This window comes from Pelodiscus sinensis, chromosome 22 (assembly GCF_049634645.1).
Source record: "Pelodiscus sinensis isolate JC-2024 chromosome 22, ASM4963464v1, whole genome shotgun sequence".
Taxonomy (NCBI): Eukaryota; Metazoa; Chordata; order Testudines; family Trionychidae; genus Pelodiscus; species Pelodiscus sinensis.
In genome coordinates, this window is record NC_134732.1 from 26,196,454 (window position 1) to 26,219,319 (window position 22,866).

At 52.9% G+C, this 22,866-nt stretch overlaps 1 long non-coding RNA gene across 1 annotated transcript; it reads right to left on the minus strand.

Annotated features, from left to right (window-relative positions):
- Positions 1-1,640: 1,640 nt before the first annotated feature.
- LOC112547047 (uncharacterized) lies at positions 1,641-22,521 on the minus strand. The gene is made up of 3 exons (XR_003090791.2): positions 22,365-22,521; positions 18,161-18,478; positions 1,641-3,249 (listed from the first exon to the last, which is right to left on the minus strand). It is a non-coding gene; the product is annotated as an uncharacterized LOC112547047 (long non-coding RNA).
- Between the last annotated feature and the right edge of the window lie 345 nt (positions 22,522-22,866).

Genomic DNA, 22,866 nt, shown 5'->3' on the forward strand with positions numbered 1-22,866 from the left:
GGGTCTCCTCACTTCTCAGGGAGTTTGTTCCACATCCCGGTGGTGGTTATTACCGGCCTAAGTTCCAGTTAGTCCTTTCTCCCACTAGTCTGCCTGTTCCCATACTTCCCCTTCTTACACCTGCTGTCTCCTCCTGAGTGCCGCTAACTTCCCCCACTTCTCTAATCTCACTCACACCACTCGTAATATTTTCTGTCCCCCCTAATATTTGCAACTCTTTCCATTTTAGCACAATTAATGAATCTCATTATCTTCCTATTTATTCCCACTCCCATATCATTAATGAAAACTAATTAAAATAATGAGACTGGACATCACCGATTCCTGGGGAGCCCCCGGGCATCTCCCTTGAATATGATAAACTGCAGGTTAACATCACCCCGTTGAACTGTCCAAAGGGGAATACACCCTCTCTGTGCTTGCCATCCCCCCAAAACAGCCATGCAGCGTGTCAGTCAGGATAGCCTCAGGGCCCTGCCTGCCTCCCCCATGCCCAGCACTACTGATACCACGGGACCACCACGTGGCAGGGCAATCATGAAGAAAAGTCGTGTTGTCTCATTTTGACCTACGTGGACGATAGCGACAGAGACTAAGGGTGCGACTGGACGGCTGGCTGCATTCCATGAGTGCGCACTGAAGAGCTCTGGCCAGAGGTGATTAGCTGCTTGGAGGATGAGCACGGGCTAACGTATTTAATAGGCATCTCTCTTTCGCCCGCCTAGAGTCAATCACTGAAATATCATTTTGGTGATTAGTTACAGAGTAGTTGGGTTAGTCACTTACAAAAGTAAATTAAACCTGCCCCAAGGAGTAGCTCACCATCAGATTTCAAATATGTTAAGTTCAAACATTAATTATGGCAATCAACTCATCTTCTTTAACCCACACACTGGCTAAGGATCACATAATTGCGACAGGCTGTACGTGAGGCAGCACCTCAAATCAACTTGGAAACAAGGCTGCTGGAAGAGCACATGACTCTGCTGATCAGGGAGCTGCATAAGTTGCTTGTTGGTTTCTGGGTGGAGTTGAAGGTGCTGGTTTTGAGGTTCTGCCTGAGATGTCCCCGCTCTCCCCATGCTACCCTGCCAGATCTGTGGTCAGTAGGACCCTCATTACAACAGGGAGGGAGCTGTCCGCAAGTGTCCTAAACTTCAGAATTTACTATACCCAACTGCTCCAAAATAGCCCAGATTTGTTAAGGGTGCGAAGTGCTTCTCTTGTAAAGGGAACATACTAGGAGGGCCGAGATTTGCAGAGGAAACAACATGGTTTGCATTTCATTTCTTCTCTGGCACCTATTTTCTTATTTTCTGGTTTGAGGGAGGGGTAAATGTCAGTTTTACTTTGACATCATTATATTTAAATTATATCAGCTCCTAGACTAGGCATTTTTATAGTTTGTAAATCCAAAGACATACAATAATTAAGAAGCATCCTGGAATGTGTGCAATTTAATAGATCTGTACACTTTTTTTAAAAAAGAAAGTATTTGGGGGAAAGTATATGGAGAATCTGGTGTCTGTACTGAAACTGCTGCATGAAATCAGAAAAGAGAAAACTTTCCTACACTGAAAACTAAGTTTACTTGCATTATAGTTCAGTTTTGCAGTCATTCAACAGAGGCCCTTTTTATTCCATGCATTATGGATGTTTAATTGAAAGGTTACATACAGGGTCATCAACATGGCACACAATGCCTCTAGCCTTACAATACACTTTCAACTTCAAAGGGATTGGCTACATTCCTGAACCTTGTACCAATAAGCACTAATAACACTGAAAAATGAAAACCAAAACAGATGTCCCCAATAGCATTGGTTCTTATTAGCCGTTCACAGCTATTCTTGCACCTCTAGGCATAGACTCTAGAAGTAAAGTCTTCTCATGTTGTGTGCAAAGTTGCATTACACCACAGTAATGCCATTGGAATGTTCACCTTCATTTTCGCTTATTTCACTCTTGACAGACTGTCTCCTTTGTAATCTTAAAAAAGTTGTTTAAAGTGTCATTTAAAAATGCACGAAAATATGTAAATTCTGGCAACGCTATGTACTGCTTGAAATTCATTGTTTACAAAAGCACCATCATGCATTTTGGATGGAATAATTTGAACTACGTGTACACGCTGCTGCGCGCTACATGAACTCTGAGCACTTCTGGCAATCTCTCATTGCCCAGGGATGGTCCAAGGCATGTAAGAGTTTGGTTTTAGTGTTATCTGTTCTCTCATTCACTATACATCTTCTCCATTGACATTATGTCAGTCCCAGGCACTCTCACACCTGGACGTCCGCACTGCTTTCTAATCAATGGAGCTCAAAGAAGAGGTTAGGGAAAAGAGAGTCAATGGTGACTGGCAATACTGAGGCCGCTTCTCCACTTGCCGTGCTGGAGATCAATCAGGCATTCGATTTAGTGGGTCTAGTAAAGACCCGCTAAATCGCATGCTGAAGGTGCCCCCAGTCGGTGCCAGTATGCCTCTATTTGCGAGTTGTAAGGGAAGCTGATGGGAACGTTTGCTCCCGCTGACGTCCTGCTGTGGAGACGGCGGCAAACTTGGCATAAGGTATGTCAGCTCCAGCTACGTTATTTACAAAGCTGGTGTTGCATACCTTAAGTTGACCTTCTGGGTCTAGTATAGACCTGGCCTTAGAGAGATGGGAAGATTTTTAAATGAGGAGCGATGGAATACCTAGATACAGTTTGCAAAGAGAATGCAACAGTATAATACAAAATAATGAATGCTCTAAAGGAGTTAAATCAGACCCTTTGTCTACCTCTTTCATAATCCAAGAAAGGTCACATTCAATGTAATGCATTCAATGACATTGATAGATGACATATTTATAACTGAGAAAAGAAAATACTTTCTTACATGGTGCATAATTAACCTGTGAAACATCCTGCCACATGATAAAGATCTGAGGGCTTAGTAGAATGTCAAAAAGGACATTTATGTGGACAATGAAAACAGCCCCAGTTATATTACATAGAACTGTTTTAATTTAGAAGGGATCTAAACACTGATGATTCAAGGCATAAAGAAATTACTAACTGACGGGATAAAGCATTATGATAATGGATAAGTTAACCCAAAATTGTCCATTACAGGATTTCTTGCACTTTTGAGGCAGTGAGCGCTGGTCCCATCAAGGAAAGAATACTGAATTCAATGAACTGCTGTTCTGATTACATATTGTGATTTCTCTGTTGTCATTGTAGAAGCAATGCATCTTTGAATACCTGAAATAGTTCATCAAAAATAAAAATAAAATTAACAGGCATCTGTCCATTAAGAAAACATTTTCACTATAGCACAAAATCACGGGTCTGTATTAGAATAATATTTACACCATCAAAGTGTAAAATATATATCTGTCCTTGGCTTGCAAAACTTTCTTCTCCATGTGATTTAGTCTAGCTTTCTAACATACGCTCTGTGCGTCTAATTCTCCCACTGTGAGAGGAGAGGTGACAAACTAATGAGTGGCCTAGAAAAGGCAGATCAAGAACTTCTTTCCTGTCTCACAGCACAAAAACAAGGGGCCATTCAAAGGAAGCAAGCTGAGAACTGATACTAGAAAATATGTTTCCATATAATGCACAATTGACCTGTGGAACTCATTGCCAGGGGCTATCACTGAAGCCAAACTCTGAGCAGAATTTAAAAAAAGATTTGACATTTATATGGCTAACATGAACATACAGTGTCATCACGGTAAATATTAAAAAATAAGCAATTATTCCACGCCCGTCTATTGCAAGGCTGATTTGTATCTTCTTCTGAAGCTTCTAATACTGGGCACAGCTTCTCCTTTTGTCAGAGACAGGACATTCCACAAGATGGACCGCTAGTCTTATCCAGTCTGACAAAATCTGTGCGTCTAGACCAGTCTCTCTCAAACTTACGACCAAGGAACACCAAACAACACATTTTTTTTTTATGAGGAACACCAAGAATTTTTTGTTGAGCAAAATGGGCGGCCATTTTGAATTCTGTTGCTCTCCGCGGCTCAGTTTAAGAAACACTGGTCTAGACTGAGTGGAACCTCTCTCACCAAACAGTCCCAGTCATTTCAGTGGTTCAATTGGACAGGCTTTTACACACCCATATATGCATTTAAGCAGACGTTTAGAATTTAATGGCCATTTGCCTTTCAGTAGGCGACACCATACTGCACATTCATTCGTTAGTTTAAATACTGAGACTCATAGGTACAACATCCTGTGTACCTGGCGAAACCCCTCATGTTCTAGGAAGAAGAGCTAAGATAATCCGGACCCTACTATATTTTATTGCGGGTTTCTTTGATAGCTTGATTTCCTTAGCGAGCAATATCAGGGTCAAAGAACAGACATTTTCAGTGTGGAATCAGTCGAAGCACCCTCCCTCTCTTCTCTCCCGCCGCTGCCACAGACACCCAAAGTCTTTCATGCCTTGAAAATGCCACAGCTGGCTCTAGGCTGCCATCTCATGCCTCCCCCCAGCGTGCTCTTAACACTGACAGTAGCAATGCAAACTGGTGAGCAAGGAAGCTCTAAATGCCACTTGGGTGCAAATGCAAATGAGAGAAAGGGGGTGACCCGCCAGATGAAGCATCTCAGGACACGTTGGTTGGCGAGTAATTTGTGTAATTGTTGTGCCGAGGAAGGGAAATGGAAATCGATTACAGTAGGCAACATGGCCTTTGAGGGTATTTTGAGCTCTCAGCCAGCATCCAAGGTCTCAGGCACCCTGGAGTACACAAGTTCCCATCCCTGCTTTCAGCATCATCCTCATGGAGCAGCATGGTACTCCGAACCATCGAGCAGCGTAAAAAAGGTAAGGATGCAGTCAAGCACAGACCACAGACTTTCTGATCTGTACGAGACATTGGTTTTCCCTGCAGTCGTTGTCTGGTGGGCCCGTCGGGCAGATGAAGGATGCTATCGCACAGCAGAACCGTGCAACCAGATCAATTACACCAGGCACTTTTGGAATATTAAGAATGGGCTTTGGATGCCAGCACAGATCTGCAGGGACCCTTCAGTTTGCTGGAGGGGAAGTGGCGAGGCATTTATTGTGTGCTGTACCACGCAGGCTGCATAATTTGACTTTGCAAAAGAGAATAACCCTGAAGGAAGACATCAGTCAAGAAAGGAAGAAGAGGGAGGAGGAATTAGTGAGGACGGGTGTGCTCAAGTGGCTGACCCAGATGTGCTGCAACAGCAGCAAAGCAGCTGTGCCAGGGATTTCCTCCAGGTGGGAATTCACCACTTCTGAAGCAGGAAACACTCAGTTTCCAGTGCAGGACCACTGCTGCCCATGCCTCTGTGGTCGTGTGTCATATCCAGGAGTTCCTGCAACCTGGTCTCTGTTACCTACTGCTACCATCACGCTTCTCGCTTGGAAATTTTACCTACGGGCGCCCCTCCCTCTGCTCCCTTGAAGCCAGAACCGTATCCCCAGGAGCCGAGATCCCCTGACTGGTAGGGCAGCCGTTCTTTGAAAGCCACCAAAGAAATCTCCATTCACCATAGCACCACTCCAGATCTCATTAACGAACTGAGAGTTAATTATTCACTATTCAAATCCATGAGTGTCCTGATGGCTAGTGACTGCATTCTTTCCAAGCCCTGGAAAGTCCTAGTTTATATCCCAGTTCAGCTTTTCTTCTCATCAGCCAGGACTCCCATGTTCTCCCTGCCTGGTCTCACCAGCACCCTCTCGGCAGCCCAGACCTCTCATTCTTGATGGAGAAACCTCTCTTGGCAATTTCAGCCAGCCTGGACCAAGCCATCTCCAGCTGACCAGTCTTCACACTCCCCCTGCTGACCAGGGTGGCTCCTAAATACCCAGTAGGCCCTTGCCTTAAGTTTGAAACTGACTCTCCCCCACATACCTCAGACCTAAATGATATAAACCCAACACAAACGCTAACAAAAGGGATTTGCTTTGGAATGACCCATGATTTGGTTGTGGTTCTTGCTGGTTTCCCCCTTAGTGATATTTCTGCCCAGAAGTGATTGTGTCCAGCAGTCAACATCTCTCAGATCTTGTCTGCAGCTAGATTTATCTCCCCTGCCTCCTGTCTGCGTCTCGGTCAGAATTCACGGCTAGCGAGGCCTAGAAAGTCTTTCCTGCTGAATCAACGGGCAGAAAGTGAAGAGGAAAATGAATCCAAATGACTCAGATGGCAAATGATGAATCCAAATGTCTAGTGACTTGGACAGCAATCAGTTTGTCTCTGCCTCTGCAAGACTTAATGTGTTCATTGTGAGCCGCCTAAAAGATCAGGAGCAAACCAAACCCTACTGGCCGATTTCCTCTGTTTTCTTTTAGCTGCCATCCCAAAATACTTCACAGCAGTAAAGGTTCCACAATGAGGTGCATCCAGATGCTTCGTCCAGATGATACATAAAGTTCAGGAAATTCACGCACACATCTGGGTACTAAATAACCCAGCAATAAAAACTGAATTTTCTTCATACAATGAAAAGAAACCCCTTTTGCAGATTAATCTAAAGATGGCTGACTCAGGTAGCACTACAATCCCTGGGGAAAATGGGGCGACCTGCTTTGTGTAGCACACCCAGAAATCCAGGTGAGGGAACAATGACACTCAGAATTGCTGCTGGCCCTGAAACTGCCTGGGAGAAAGATCAACTCCTTTGTAAGGACACAGCCACGCTAGCTGAGCTGACCACGAGCCCGCAGGGCTGGCTGCAGCAGCCTCTCCCACAGATACAGAATGTTGCTTCAAAGGTAAGTGAAATCACGCAGGGAGAAATGGCACCAGCAGGTCTATGTGCATTAGGGAAAGGGGGTAAGAGAAACACCCATCACGTTCAGGGTTCATTCTCTCCTACTGTGACAACTGGGTCAGAAATTCAAGGCTCCATTCTGGGCCTGTTTTAGTGCCCGGTGCCTTTGTCCTTTCTTTGGGCCAGATGGCTACTTTCATCAGGCCTGCAGAATCAAGAAGCGGTTGCCGCATTCATGGGTGGCTATAGTGCCATTGGCCCTGCCAGCTCAAATGCTAGGGCTGAGCTGGCACATGAGGCAGGCATGTCTAAATGCGAGAAGAAGCCAGAACACGCACGGGGACACCCACCTCCTCTCCTTGCCATTCCTCTTGGAGCCCAGGACTCTCCAGGCAGCGTATCTGGAGTTACTGCCCGGGGACAAGTCACGTAGCCGGTGTCTGGTCTTGTGCCTCAGACTGCTACAGGCCCACGCCAAGCTCCAGAAATGCACTGCCCACCCCTGCTTCAATGTGCGCGCAGTACGCAGAAATTCCCTGTATCCTGGGGCAGGGAAAGGCAGTGAATCCATTCTTCTGTACTGAATAGTCTGCAGAGATGACTTTGGTCAGGCTGCTACGATAATTGGTACTTGAAATAAAGTTAACTCCACCGCTTCATGGCTATCTAGAGAGATGAAATACTGATAATCTAATGTCCCTTCTGTTTGTGCCAAGAACAAAGGATGGAAAATGGCTGCATCCCTTCACGTTCCAATCCCGCCGCTTCCTACTGCAACCGAGGGCATCCGGCTAACGCACTACACACAAAAACCAACCAACCAAGTCCCACGGCTCCTTGCCGGCTACAGAAAGGAAGGGCTGGGGCCCCAGGGTGTGGCACGAGGCAGAGAGACGCTGCTGCTTCCCACAGGAAGACGGCATGAAAAAAACTCCTTGCAAAGTTAGCGCTAACCCTTCCGGCAGCCTCCATCTCGTGGCTCGGAGCAGGCTGTCCAGGGCACAAACTTGCCCTCCGCTTGCGTCTAGTGAAGCACTGGGCGGAACGAAGAGCAGCTCAAGCTGCTCCTGCACTGAAAGGGAGGGTATAAAATGTAGCCCCACTGTGACTATGCCACCCCCCAGTCTTCCTCCAGACTCAGGAACACCTCGGGGAACACCACGTACATTCCGGGGCAGTAAGGGCCAGGGACATTTTCTCTTTCTCCACCAGGCAGCCTTTGGGAAAGACATTCTAGCAATGAGCTAGATGGAACGAAAGCTCAAAGGCTTGTGATGGATTTGGGTGCATTAGGGTGCTCGGGTGCTCGCGATGGATTTGTACGGTCTGTGTAAAAGAAAGCAGTAAGAAAACCAAGAGACAACAAGAGAAGCACAAGTAGGCTCTGTCTACGCAGCAGCATTATTGCGGAGGAACTGATGCTATTCTGAAATAACATGGTCTGCGTCTCCGCTGAAAGCATGTCTCGACATGTCAAAATACTGTCGAGCCGGAGGACTCGTTACTCCGACTCCTGTAACCCTCATTGTATGGGGAGCAAGGGAAGAGGGCTCCAGCTCAGACTTCCTGCTGCGTAGCCAGCGCCAAAAGCCAAAATAAACTATCTCCACCTAAGCTACACAGTTGACAGCTCAAGTGGTGTCGCTTCTTTTGGCGTCAGCCCTGCGGTGTAGACGTGCCCAGAGTGTGGCCCTGCCAAGAGTGCAGAGTGCAGGCTAGACAGGCAGACCCGGAATTGTATGCAAGGAGCCTGCTCCTTGTTGTTTGATTCTAATACGTTCAGGGAAGCAGGACCCTCTGTAACGCTTCGTAAATAGACAGGGTTGCACCAAAAATGCCATTATCAACGTCTCCTACAAAAGCAGCCCAGAAAGACCCAACCACTGGCCAGCTCCTGGGGCCCAGGGGGTTAAAAAGCCAGATTGCATTCTGCGGTGTTCACGTGGAACATTCTCTCCCTGTGCTGCTTGGGTTTTTGCTCCAATCTCTACAGTACCTCCCTTGCTGACCCCTCCTGCCTGTCCCCTTCTTTTGTCTTTCCACCCAGTGAATACCCTCCTAACACAGCGGAAAAGGGACCACCACAAAGGGGGAATCGCAGAAATAACATGACATTCGCCATCACATTGTTCACGCTAGATGTTCTCTCCTTTTCCCTACGCTGTGGCCACCTGGTCTAATTGGACCACAAGCTCTCTTGGGCAGGCCCTTTTCTCAGCTGGCCCCTGCACATGGCTATAATGAATCCAGTAAATACAACAACTAAATATCTGCACAGGGATGACGATGGCAAAGGAAAGACCAAGCCAGCGTGAAAAAGTTAAGCTTGCAGCCAGCGCCATGTGCAAAGCAACAAGGGAATGAGTGTTGTTCCTGAACCCGGCCTTCGTGCCCGGAAGGAGAGTCAGGCACTGCAGTGTTCTGTCTTTTCTTCTTCTCTCAAGTCACGTCTCGGCCACTCTGGGGAGGTGGCCTTGTCCTGGGGAGACAGTGACACGCTGGGCGCTGCTCTCCATTCCCGACAGACCCCAGGGCAGACTGAAAACAAACACCTTCCCAGTCCCAGCCCTGCCCAGGAGGGGCCCCACTTTGCTAACAGCCTAGTGTCCAGCTTCCAGGCCACCGCAGGCACCACTGATCAGTCGCTGTCAAAGTCAGTGTTGGGCTTTCTATGTGTTGGGATTGGTCCTGCCTTGGGCAAGGGGCTGGACGTGGCGGCCTCTTTCAGCTCTGTGGTTTCCTATCAGTCCCTGGACCAAAATGCACAAGGCTTGAAAGTCTGTCCCTGCTATCTCCACTTGACCTCGGAATGCACTCACCTGCCCATCAGCCCCTGAATTCTCTTAGAAATAATAACAGATATGTAAATAGTGTTTAATGTGCTTCCTTCAGCCATGACAGAGAAGCAGGGATTGTTACTCAGCTACTAGACACCATGATCTCAACTGAGAAAAACGTCTTCAGGTGACAGTGTTTATCTAGGCCCCCGTCAGTTTGCCAGGGCTAACCAGCAGCCAGAACAAATGGGGCGGCACTAGAGATAACTCAAGTGAGCCAGAGAGAACAGAAGGCAGAAGAGTTACTAAAGGTGCCAATCAGCCCTTGGCTTCTGTCACATCCCCACTTTTGTCTGTAAAGTTCACCAGCGGAGCTCCGTCGCGAAGGATACACAGGATGAGATGACTCTACACACAATCGCATTTCATTTGCAATAAGGGCAACACCTTGTTTTATGCTATTTCCATGAGCCCATTTAATTGGGCTTGTGATTATTTAGTGTCATGGCTGTGCAGCTCTTTTATGGGGAGACAAAAGAAAATTTAATGAAAATTATTCACAAGCCCAACTTCTGACTAGTAAAACTGAGAGTTTAATGGAAGAGGCAAAGTCCCCATCTGGTACTTCTCTTTGAAAAGAACAGCCCACGTGAAGGATTTATTGTGACATTACAATGCTTGATGTCAAATAATCTAGCTGGAGGAACATTATTGCCCTAAAGAGAGCCATCAGGCCCTGTGTGACATGGATATTTGAAAGGATTAACTACACTTAAATCAATATGGGCAATGAAAACAGAAATAACCAATCTTTTGGCCACTCAATTATTTAAGAGTGTCTGTATTCCCCACAGAATGGCATTAAACACACATTTAAGAAGACTGACAATTAAATCTGTTTCTTTAATGCTAAGACAAGGACACAAGGATCCCAGACACCTGCACAGTAAGGCCTCATGTTCAATCACTGAAAATTCTGATGTGACTGTTTTGGGTACATAGTGGGTCATGTTCTTAACTTTGCTGTGCAATTGTGATTACCCTGGTAAATTACCTCTCACACCATCCTGGCCATGTAAAGATGATTTCCATCCACAAAGAAATGCCAAGTTACAGAAGCAGAGTTCTAGGCGACTCTCAGAACTGCAGACGTATCATCATTTGGCCACTATTCCCTTTGGGCCCTGGGCAGAGCTGATAAGGGCCTACACTTGTAACTCACAGCCATAGGTGGGACAAACATTTGCAGTGAGTGATCACTACCCACATACTGCCTCGTGATCGGATGTGACCCTCGCGGGTTGTCCAGGCAATGACATGCTGCCTACACCTGCGAGCTCCCTCTTCCCTCAAAAGCATGAGGTGCTGGCTCTAAAATGCTCAGACCGTTACCACTAAGCACATTTGCAGCTGACTGACTTAAGCTGAAGGTTGCAGCCTCCTTTCCCCTGTAAAGACATTTGTCTTGTAGGTCTATGGCTTTTAAAAGCAGCATAATGTTTTACAAAATAAATGCTCCTCTCTTTCAGTTGATGATTAAACCATTTTCCCTTTGGGCCTTGTTCATCCCAAGCATGCTGAGGAGCGATTCCTGATTTGCAAACACATTCATAGGACATTTCTTTTTTCAGATGGTACATCATGCACCAGTCAAAGCAGGAAGCATTCAGTGTCTGGAGCAAGCACACACCCTATTGCAAATATCACAGGAGATGGGAGAACATCCGCTTCTCCCATACCTGCTTTGGCTTCCTGGCCTAAAAGTCAAAGATTGTCCAATACACTAAGGCTACGTCTACATTGGCCCCTTTTCCGGAAGGGGCATGTTAATTTCAGCTATCGTAATAGGGAAATCCGCGGGGGATTTAAATATCCCCCGCGGCATTTAAATAAAAATGTCCACCGCTTTTTTCTGGCTTTTAGAAAAGCCGGAAAAGAGCGTCTACACTGGCCCCGATCCTCCGGAAAAAAAGCCCTTTTCCGGAGGATCTTATTCCTACTTTGAAGTCCTGGCTCCGCCTTGGACTGGCCAGTGCAACTGACAAGGGGCAGAGGAAAATGCTGCCAAAGCCACACTCCCCCTGAACACCTCATTGCTCCTGGAGCCAAGCGTGAGGTTCCCAGGGCCCCCAGAGCCCGGCTGTGCCTGACAGGCATGGCTGGGCCCCGGGTGTCTGGGGATGGACTTGTTCAGCCTCTGGAATGAAGTCTGGAGACACCACAAAACCCCACTTCAGTGTGGAGCAAGAACTGATGCTCTGTGGCTGGACAGTGGCCAGGGCGCCCAGGGCAGGGCCTTGGGAACGTTGGAAGGAGTGTTGGCCCGAGAACGGAAAGGAACCAGATTTGTCCTGTGAGCACCTCGCATGGTTACTGTTGCCAGGGAAATTGCTTCCTCGGTCTCCCTCCCTCTCTCACATCCCCTTCTGCCGTATCGCCCTGCCCTGCAGAGAAGCTACTTCCCCTTCAGCAGCCTCCAGTCTCCAATCTCCCCCAGATGGTGACTCCCCATCCCACTGCAGCGGGCGCCCACTCACACTAGCTCAGGAGCACCGTGTCCATGCGAGAGATGCAGAGGGACCAGCTGCCTCACAGCAGGGCTTGGTGCCACGGAGTGGAAAGTTGCTATGAGCCATTGTTAATCTCTTGAGCCTCCCTGTTGCCCCCCTCCCCCGATCCTTTGCTGGATACCAGACTGGCTGGACCCTAGTTTTCAGGATGCAACCTTCTCTGGCCTTGAGCACTGGCTGGGATACAGGCTGCCTGTCACGGGATAAGCACTCGCCCCCACGGCACCTCCTACTGGTGGCTCTGGGAGTTACCTCTCTAGCACCCCCTTTCCGCCCACAGTATCCTTTCCTCATACTGCCCTAGGTCAGTGCCCTGCACTCTAGGGTCCTCCCCTCCCAGGGGATCCCCAAGCTCCCTACACCCACCTTGGCTCAGTGACCCACTGCCAGCCAACAGCTAGCCCATGGGTGGGGCACCCCAGGCCCAGGGGCTGCATCCAGCCCCCAGCTTGTCTGGATCTCGCCCAGAGGCTCAGGTCTTCCCCCAGCATTGGGGAGCCTGTGCTGGAGCTCCAACCCCACTGCTATCCCCCTGTGGGTCTCAAACCAGCCTGGGCTCCCCTAGGCTCTGGTGTGCCCAGGGAAGTGGGGAGTCAGGGGCCACGCCAGGGAGCATTTGCTTTTTCTGGTTTTGCTTCTCCCTGGTGTGCAGCCCCCACTGATTTCCCTGTGGGGCAGCAGCCCCCAACCCAAAAACAGGTTCCCTGCCCCATCTAGCCCCTTACCTCAGGGGCAGCCTGCAGTCAGACAGGGCCACTGAGCATTGGCAAGGGGGCGGGGGCCTGCTGCCTTTGGCTGCCTGGCTGTTTCCCTGCAGCCTTAGCACACTCAGGCCCTGCAGCCTGGAAGCTAGGCCAAGCCAGAGCCCCTCAGCTCTGCCTGCCTTTCCCCCAGTGCTGCTCTGTCTGCAGCCCATATCGCCAGGCCAGAACCCCATCCCACTGCTCCGCCTGCAGCCCATATCGCCAGGCCAGAACCCCTCCCCGCTGCTCCGCCTGCAGCCCATATCGCCAGGCCAGAACCCCTCCCCGCTGCTCCGCCTGCAGCCCATATCGCCAGGCCAGAACCCCTCCCCGCTGCTCCGCCTGCAGCCCATATCGCCAGGCCAGAACCCCTGCCCGCTGCTCCGCCTGCAGCCCATATCGCCAGGCCAGAACCCCTGCCCGCTGCTCCGCCTGCAGCCCATATCGCCAGGCCAGAACCCCTGCCCGCTGCTCCGCCTGCAGCCCATATCGCCAGGCCAGAACCCCTCCCCGCTGCTCCGCCTGCAGCCCATATCGCCAGGCCAGAACCCCTCCCCGCTGCTCCGCCTGCAGCCCATATCGCCAGGCCAGAACCCCTCCCCGCTGCTCCGCCTGCAGCCCATATCGCCAGGCCAGAACCCCACCCCGCTGCTCCGCCTGCAGCCCATATCGCCAGGCCAGAACCCCTCCCCGCTGCTCCGCCTGCAGCCCATATCGCCAGGCCAGAACCCCTGCCCGCTGCTCCGCCTGCAGCCCATATCGCCAGGCCAGAACCCCTCCCCGCTGCTCCGCCTGCAGCCCATATCGCCAGGCCAGAACCCCTCCCCGCTGCTCCGCCTGCAGCCCATATCGCCAGGCCAGAACCCCTCCCCGCTGCTCCGCCTGCAGCCCATATCGCCAGGCCAGAACCCCTCCCCGCTGCTCCGCCTGCAGCCCATATCGCCAGGCCAGAACCCCTCCCCGCTGCTCCGCCTGCAGCCCATATCGCCAGGCCAGAACCCCACCCCGCTGCTCCGCCTGCAGCCCATATCGCCAGGCCAGAACCCCTCCCCGCTGCTCCGCCTGCAGCCCATATCGCCAGGCCAGAACCCCTGCCCGCTGCTCCGCCTGCAGCCCATATCGCCAGGCCAGAACCCCACCCCACTGCTCTGCCTGCAGCCCATATCGCCAGGCCAGAACCCCTCCCCGCTGCTCCGCCTGCAGCCCATATCGCCAGGCCAGAACCCCTCCCCGCTGCTCCGCCTGCAGCCCATATCGCCAGGCCAGAACCCCTCCCCGCTGCTCCGCCTGCAGCCCATATCGCCAGGCCAGAACCCCACCCCGCTGCTCCGCCTGCAGCCCATATCGCCAGGCCAGAACCCCTCCCCGCTGCTCCGCCTGCAGCCCATATCGCCAGGCCAGAACCCCACCCCGCTGCTCCGCCTGCAGCCCATATCGCCAGGCCAGAACCCCACCCCGCTGCTCCGCCTGCAGCCCATATCGCCAGGCCAGAACCCCACCCCGCTGCTCAGTCTGCAGCCCATATCGCCAGGCCAGAACCCCTCCCCGCTGCTCCGCCTGCAGCCCATATCGCCAGGCCAGAACCCCTCCCCGCTGCTCCGCCTGCAGCCCATATCGCCAGGCCAGAACCCCTCCCCGCTGCTCCGCCTGCAGCCCATATCGCCAGGCCAGAACCCGTCCCCACTGCTCCGCCTGCAGCCCATATCGCCAGGCCAGAACCCGTCCCCACTGCTCCGCCTGCAGCCCATATCGCCAGGCCAGAACCCCACCCCGCTGCTCCGCCTGCAGCCCATATCGCCAGGCCAGAACCCCTCCCCGCTGCTCCGCCTGCAGCCCATATCGCCAGGCCAGAACCCCACCCCGCTGCTCCGCCTGCAGCCCATATCGCCAGGCCAGAACCCCTCCCCGCTGCTCTGTCTCCCTCCAGCTTCCCCAGCAGCCGGGTCCCTGCCTCCTCCCTAGCTAGAGCAAAAGCGGGTCGGCGCGCCAGGAGCCCTTATTTATACAGCCCCAGCTGGGCCCTGATTGGCTGTATCAGCCCCAGCTGTGGGGCAGGCACCGGAGCAAAACTCAGTCACCTGGGTCTCCCCGCTGCTGCAGCTGCCTGCAATTCCATCCCTCTCACCGCCCGGAGATTGCCAGCCCTGCGCGGCAGGACCGACCCCCCCCCCCCCGCCCTGCTCCTGCAGCGCCTCCGCCTCCGCCCTGCTTGGCCCTCTCACCCCCTCCAGCCCCCCCCGCCCAGGGTGGGCTTCCTCCTTGCTGCCCCCCTTCTCTGCGCGCTCCCCCCTTTGCCAGTGTGGAGAGGGGTTGGGTTTGGTTTCACTTTCCCAGCCCAGTTGCTACTGAGCCTGCTGCCGGCTGCTCTCCCCTTGTCCCCCCCCCCCCCACACACACGTGCTCCTCATAGTCCCCCTCCCCTTGGCAGTGTGTGAAGGGGGCGGTTTGCCTAGCCCAGTGAGCCCTACAGAGATAGCTGCCCCATCCCCTGCTTCCTGTTTCCTCTGCCCTGCAGTGGAGTTGGATGGGTGTGGGTGGGAATAGGGTTGCCAGGTGTCTGGTATTTGCGCTTTTTGTCCGGTAAAAAAAATCAGAGAATACCAGACACGCGTGATGTGCAGTGTGCGGCGTGCGGTGTGCGGTGTGCGGCGTGCAGTGTGCAGTGTGCGGCGTGCGACGTGCGGCGTGCGGTGCGTGGCGTGCGGTGTGTGATGTGCGGCGTACGGCGTGCGGTGTGCAGTGTGCAAGGTCCGGTATTCTCTGATTTTTCCGGCTGCGCACCGGACGGAAGCCTGGCGTGGGCGAGGCGAGCAGCTGGGAGGCGGGGCCACGATTGGCGCTGGGAGCCAGTGATTGCGCAGAAGCCTGGCGTGGTCGGGGGGAGCGGCTGGGAGTCCCCTGCTCCCACCAGGCTTTTGCACAATCATAGGCTCCCAGCTGGGACTCCCAGGCAGTGATTGCTGGTCTGGGCCCATCAGGAGTGGCAGGGAGAGGCAGTACTTACTATCCTGCGTGCCTTTTTTTTTTTTTTTTTTTTGCTTGACCAAAATACCACGTGTCTGGTATTTTTGGGGGGGACCATCTGGCATCCCTAGGTGGGAATGGGAGAAAGGGAGTGAGGGGGTGAAGGGAAAAGGCAAGGGAAGGAATGGGGAGTGAGGGAAGGAGCTGAGGAAGTGGGGGAAGAGATAAGGGAAGGAATGGGGAGTGAGGGGAGTGAGAGAAGGGAGTGAGGAGGTGGGGGGAGGCAGTGGCGAAGGAATAGGAAGTGAAGGGAATGAGGGGAGGGGTGAGGAGATGGGAAGAGGCTGTGGGGAAGGAATGGGGAGTGGGGGAAGAGGCAAGGGAAGGAATGGGGAGTGGGGGGGTGAGGCAGTGGGGGAAGAGGCAAGGGAAGGAATGGGGAGTGGGGGGTGAGGCAGTGGGGGAAGAGGCAAGGGAAGGAATGGGGAGTGGGGGGGTGAGGCAGTGGGGGAAGAGGCAAGGGAAGGAATGGGGAGTGGGGGGGTGAGGCAGTGGGGGAAGAGGCAAGGGAAGGAATGGGGAGTGGGGGGTGAGGCAGTGGGGGAAGAGGCAAGGGAAGGAATGGGGAGTGGGGGGGTGAGGCAGTGGGGGAAGAGGCAAGGGAAGGAATGGGGAGTGGGGGGTGAGGCAGTGGGGGAAGAGGCAAGGGAAGGAATGGGGAGTGGGGGGGTGAGGCAGTGGGGGAAGAGGCAAGGGAAGGAATGGGGAGTGGGGGGGTGAGGCAGTGGGGGAAGAGGCAAGGGAAGGAATGGGGAGTGGGGGGTGAGGCAGTGGGGGAAGAGGCAAGGGAAGGAATGGGGAGTGGGGGGTGAGGCAGTGGGGGAAGAGGCAAGGGAAGGAATGGGGAGTGGGGGGGTGAGGCAGTGGGGGAAGAGGCAAGGGAAGGAATGGGGAGTGGGGGGGTGAGGCAGTGGGGGAAGAGGCAAGGGAAGGAATGGGGAGTGGGGGGGTGAGGCAGTGGGGGAAGAGGCAAGGGAAGGAATGGGGAGTGGGGGGTGAGGCAGTGGGGGAAGAGGCAAGAGAAGGAATGGGGAGTGGGGGGGTGAGGCAGTGGGGGAAGAGGCAAGGGAAGGAATGGGGAGTGGGGGGGTGAGGCAGTGGGGGAAGAGGCAAGGGAAGGAATGGGGAGTGGGGGGGTGAGGCAGTGGGGGAAGAGGCAAGGGAAGGAATGGGGAGTGGGGGGTGAGGCAGTGGGGGAAGAGGCAAGGGAAGGAATGGGGAGTGGGGGGTGAGGCAGTGGGGGAAGAGGCAAGGGAAGGAATGGGGAGTGGGGGGGTGAGGCAGTGGGGGAAGAGGCAAGGGAAGGAATGGGGGGGGGGTGAGGCAGTGGGGGAAGAGGCAAGGGAAGGAATGGGGAGTGGGGGGTGAGGCAGTGGGGGAAGAGGCAAGGGAAGGAATGGGGAGTGGGGGGGTGAGGCAGTGGGGGAAGAGGCAAGGGAAGGAATGGGGAGGGGGGGGTGAGGCAGTGGGGGAAGAGGCAAGGGAAGGAATGGGGAGTGGGAGGTGAGGCAGTGGGGGAAGAGGCAAGGGAAGGAATGGGGAGTGGGGGGGGGTGAGAGGAGGGGGGTGAGGAGGTGGGGGAGAGCCAGTGGCGAAGGAATGAGGAGAGTGGGAAGAAAAGGGGATGAGGAATCGGGGGGAAAGCAGGAGTCCAGTTGGCATGCAGTGTTCCCTCAGCACCAGCTGGGTTCCCTGGTTAAGCAGGCCCATGTAACCCTGACCAGCCCGGCTCCCCTACACCTGGACTGACCCAGCAAGCTCCCCACATCCCCAGCCCATTGAGCCCCAGCAAGTTGCACCTGGACCCCTACCCTCTGAAATGAATCCCCCTTCCTCAGCACCCCACCAAAGCCCACCTCCCCTCGACTCCTCCACGGAGCTCAGCCAGCGTCCCATTGCCCCTACACCAGAACCCCCCAGTGAGCCTGTGTGCCTCCAGATCTCCCACTGAGCCCCCCCACACCCAGATTACCCCACAATTCCCCCCTGCACACATGGCTCATGCTGTGCTGAACCTTCCCAGCCCCACCTGGTGTGCCTGGCCAAGAGGGGCAGGGTCAGGTGCAGCCTCACTGCTGAGATCCTGTACTAGGGGAATCTGGGGTCTCAGGGTGATCTCCCCACCTCAATGCAGCCAGTGGCCTGTGCTCCCCTCTGCTAGCAATGTGACGATGAGAGGTTTTCTCAATGGCCTTCCTGTCACACACGTCCAGTGTGACATGGGACCATCACTTAAGGCTTGGTCTCCAGGGGAGTTTTTCCACTGATTAAAAAAAAAAGTGGCTAAGGATCTTACATTATCCTGTGCCTCAGTTTCTGCATCCAAAAAGAGGGATAACAATAATTGCCTGCCTCACAGGAGTCAATTCCTTGGGTTTAGTGAGGTGCTTTGATGTCATCAGATGGAAAGTTCTGAGCAGTGCAGTTTTGCAAAGTGGTGTTTACAATCTCAAAATCTTTCTGCTTCATTCATGCAGTAGCCACTCTTCTGGATTTCAGGAGAATTTCAATTTAGGACTTTATGGGATGACGTCTCCTCCTATTGTGTGATGCTGGAGCAGAGGAGAGAAGTTTTAGGCAGAGGAGAGAAGTTTCAATGTGTCATCAATATGTTCTGAAATACAGAAATGGGAAGAAGTAATTGTCTCTCTAAAGGTTACAGGAAAAAAGGAGCCATCTATTGATTTTGATTTCAGGATAAGCATTTCCACACTACATCCCGTCCTTCACACATTCAACCAAGACAGACAGACAGCCACTTGTCACCAGAATAAATTGGAAGAGGGTCTGACCTTTTCCAATGGGGGGATTCTACCAAATTCATTCAAAGTGTGAGATTTTCCTCAAGAAAACTAAACTGCTAAACAAGCACGCTTGCCAATGAGATTTCAGCAGAAAATGTTTCAGGAAGAAAGGAAGGAAGGATGGCCGGGCTGGACCGGGCCGGGCTGGGCTGGGCTGGGCTGGGCCGGGCTGGGCTGCTCCCCGCGAGCTGTGGGCAGGGGTGGGGAGCCCCTTCCCCAGTGCATCACTGCCCCTGGCCGGGCTGGGGTCAGCCCTGGACGGCCCTCGGCTCTGCCTGGCCCAGAGCCACAGCCTGCAGGCAAAGGGCTGGTCTGGGCAGGGAAGAGACTCTGCCGCGTCCTGCCTCTCCTTGCCCCGGGGGTGCTGCCCTGCTGGTGAGTGCGCTGGGGGCACAGGGATGTGAGGGCAGGGGTTGCCTGAGGGGCGATGGGGAGCGAGGCTGGAGCAGAGGGAAGATGTAAGGGGGGGATACAATTTTACTTTGCAAAAGCTGCACTTTCCTTTACTCCCCACTTCTTTGCCACCGTCCCTAACTAGCTACTTGGCTGCATTCTCATCTTCTCACCCTCTCTGAGTTACTCCCTCAACCCCCTCCCACCCTCAAACTCCCCCTCGTACCCCCACCCCACACCCTCTCCTGCTGCCAAACTCCCTGCCAGACCCTGCCTTCCTCACCCCTCCTGCATCCCTCTCCCTCTCGCTGGCAGCCCTGCCCTGCACACACCCCAGAGCCTAAGGGGGTCCACAAAATCCACTAAGTCTGGCACCCCAGAAAAGTAAATCTGGCCTATGGGAAGCCCTGAACCTCAGTCCTCCCGTCCCTTCTCCTCGCCTGGTGGGGCTGGAGCACCAGAGGAGGAAGGTGTCTCAGCTGGGGGCCACATCAGTGAGGGTTGGGGGTTTGGGAGGAGTTTCTTTGCTTCTCACTTGTGTGGTCCCCAACTGATTTCTATGTTGGTCAGTGGCCCCCGACCCAGAAGGGCCGGGGACTGCACTTGACCTCTCGAGGTCCCTTCCAGTTCCAGTGTTCTAGGATCCCCTGGTTTGGGAGAGGCACTGGGCACAGGGTTATAGCTGTGGACTTGGCAGCAGAACTCCTGAGTCCATCTGTGGCTGTGAGAAAGTCTTTGGTCGAGTGGTACCAACAGGACACTGCTGCTGACTCATCCCATCACTTTAGCCAAGGCCTCGGCTCTCTGCTTCATGCTCCTTGTGCATAAATAGACAGGAAACAAAGGGTAGGAATAAATGGTAAATTTTCAGAATGGAGAGAGGTAACTTGTGGTGTCCCCCAAGGGTCAGTCCTAGGACCAATCCTTTTCAACTTATTCATAAATGATCTGGAGAAAGGGGCAAGCAGCGAGGTGGTAAAGTTTGCGGATGATGCTAAACTGTTTAAGATAGTCAAGACAGAAGCAGACTGTGAAGAACTTCAGAAGGATCTCACCAAACTGAGTGATTGGGCAACAAAATGGCAAATGAAATTTAATGTGGATAAGCGTAAAGTAATGCATGTTAGAAAAAATAATCCCAACTACACATATAGTACGATGGGGGCTAATTTGGCTACAACAAATCAGGAAAGAGATCTTGGAGTTATGGTGGACAGTTCTCTGAAAACTTCCACACAGTGTGCAGCGGTGGTCAAAAAGGCAAATAGGATGTTAGGAATTATTAAGAAAGGGAATATCTTACTGCCCCTGTATAAAACTATGGTACACCCACATCTTGAATACTGTGTACAGATGTGGTCTCCTCACCTCAATAAAGATATTTTGGCCTTGGAAAGGGTTCAGAAAAGGGCAACTAAAATGATCAGGGGGGAACAGGTCCCATATGAGGAGAGGCTAAAGCGACGGGGACTTTTCAGTTTGGAAAGAGGAGACTGAGGGGGATATGATAGAGGTCTATAAAATCATGAGTGGTGTGGAGAGGGTGAATAAAGAAAGGTTATTCATTAGTTCCCATAATATAAGGGCTAGAGGACACCAAATGAAATTAATGGGTAGCAGGTTTAAAACTAATAAGTGAAAGTTCTTCTTTACACAGCGCATAGACAACCTGTGGAACTCCTTGCCAGAGGAGGCTATAAACACTGGAACTATAACAGAGTTTAAAGAGAAGCTAGATAAATTCATGGAGGTTAGGTCCATAAAAGGCTATTAGCCAGGGGATAGAAATGGTGTCCCTGGCCTCTGTTTGTCAGAGGCTGGAGAGGGATGGCAGGAGACAAATCGCTGATCATAGTCTTCGGTCCACCCTCTCCAGGGCACCTGGTGCTGACCACTGTCGGCAGACAGGCTACTGGGCTGGATGGACCTTTGGTCTGACCCAGTACGGCCATTCTTATGTTCTTATGTTCTAAGGGCCTGAACTTTCCCAATCAGAAATGTCCCCATTTGTCAAGCTACCCCCCATCCTGTGCCTGGAGCCAGCCTCCGCCCCACAGCCCAGCTGAGATGCAGCCACCTCTGGGGCAGGCTGTGACGTAGTGGGGGTACTTGCTGGGCTGTGGTGACCCCTGCTGTCTGGAGCAAGACCCAGCAGGGAAAACCTCGCTAGGCAGAGGTAATGCCAAACTTGTTGAGCCAGGGGCCAGACACCCCCCATGGAGAGGAACAAAGGAAGGTGGATGCTGCCCTGGCTGGGGGGCAGGGATGGAAGTTGGTTAGTTGGTTGGTGGCTGTCTGTGAGGATGGATGAGACAGCCTAGGGAGAGGAGCTGGAGTTTAGGGGCCCAGTCTCCCCCCAACTCAAGGGGGCTTGAGGCATCCTAGCCCAGCTCTGTGACCAGACTACATCTGTGCTGTGCTGTATCCTGGAGAGGCAATAAACTTCCTCAATTCTACTGGCTGGTGCAGTCTGTTTGTGCCATTTCGGGGTGCAGGAGACGGGGGACCCCAACGCGCCGTCACACAGGCCCTTCCCTGCAGAGCACCTGGAACCTGCAGGCGAGGGAGCAGAGACGCTAAATGCCCTCCGGGCACCTGGCACTGCTCAGACTCCTACTGCCGCCTCCCCGCAAGGCCTGGGCCCTGGCCAGGTGGGACACCTGTGCCGAGGTGCAGCGGAGCCAGCTGAGGTCTCGCTCCGGCGCGGCGGTCCCGCTGCTCGCTTCGGATCAGTCCGGCGCAGCCTCGTTCAGCGGCCGGGAGTTGATCCGGAATCGCCCCGGTCTACACCAAAGGCTGGAACCCGGCTGGGCACTTTGTGCTCGGCCTGTGCACACACGTGTCCCGGGGGAAGGGGGGGTCACTGTGTTCATACCATGTGGACAGATACTCTCGGATCTGCAGTGCGCCCGAGCCGAGGAGGGGGCCGAAGCCTATTGGCAGAGCGGTGACTCGCCTCTCCCCGGACAGCGCTGAGCCAGCCGGCCACGGAGGGTGGGGCGGGGAATGGACCCTCCAAGGGCCTTTTCACTCTGGGCAAGCTACAGTGTGTCTGTCACTATGGCAACCTGCGGGGGTGTCAGGAAATCTGCATCCCGAATGTGCCCCCCAAATGGGGGTGACTGAGACGGTAGCATGGCACCTGCCCCCCGCCCCAAACCTGCTTCCATGGTTACAAGAAAACCCGCAACAGGCTGAGCGGGGCTTTCCCAAGCCCAGGGAACACGCTGCAGTCCCAGGTGACCTCGCAGAAGAGAAACGTGCTTTCGCCTTCTGAAAGAGCCAGACTTTATGCCTCCTTACCTGGCTCCTGAGTGCGGCCCCGACAGGCCAAAGAGCAGTGACCTGCCAGAATCTCACATCAAGCTGCAGGAATTCCTGGCTGAGTGTTTGTCCAGCTCAGAAACCAGAGTTGCCTGATATTGAGACATTCACTATGAAAGACGGGAAACACATGAAGCAGAGAGTGTGGATAATTTCTCAGATGACACCGATGATAAGCGTGATGTAATAACACGTAAATCTGTGACATCACAAACAAGCTGCCCAACTGATGTTTTAGTATTTTTTGGCACGAAAATGTTTCAAGACAAGCGCTGACTTTTTTTTCTCGATTTGCAAACATGTATTTTTTAATTGGCAAAATATCCAGGTGAGTTATTGGGAAATTAAATTAAGCATTTTTTCAGCTACTGACCGAAAATATTTTCCAAAAACACCTGAAGCTTCACAGTGAAAAAGGAGGCAGTTTATTTTTGTGGCAAGAGAGAAAATGCACAAATATCCATGGAAGAAGAACCTCTTT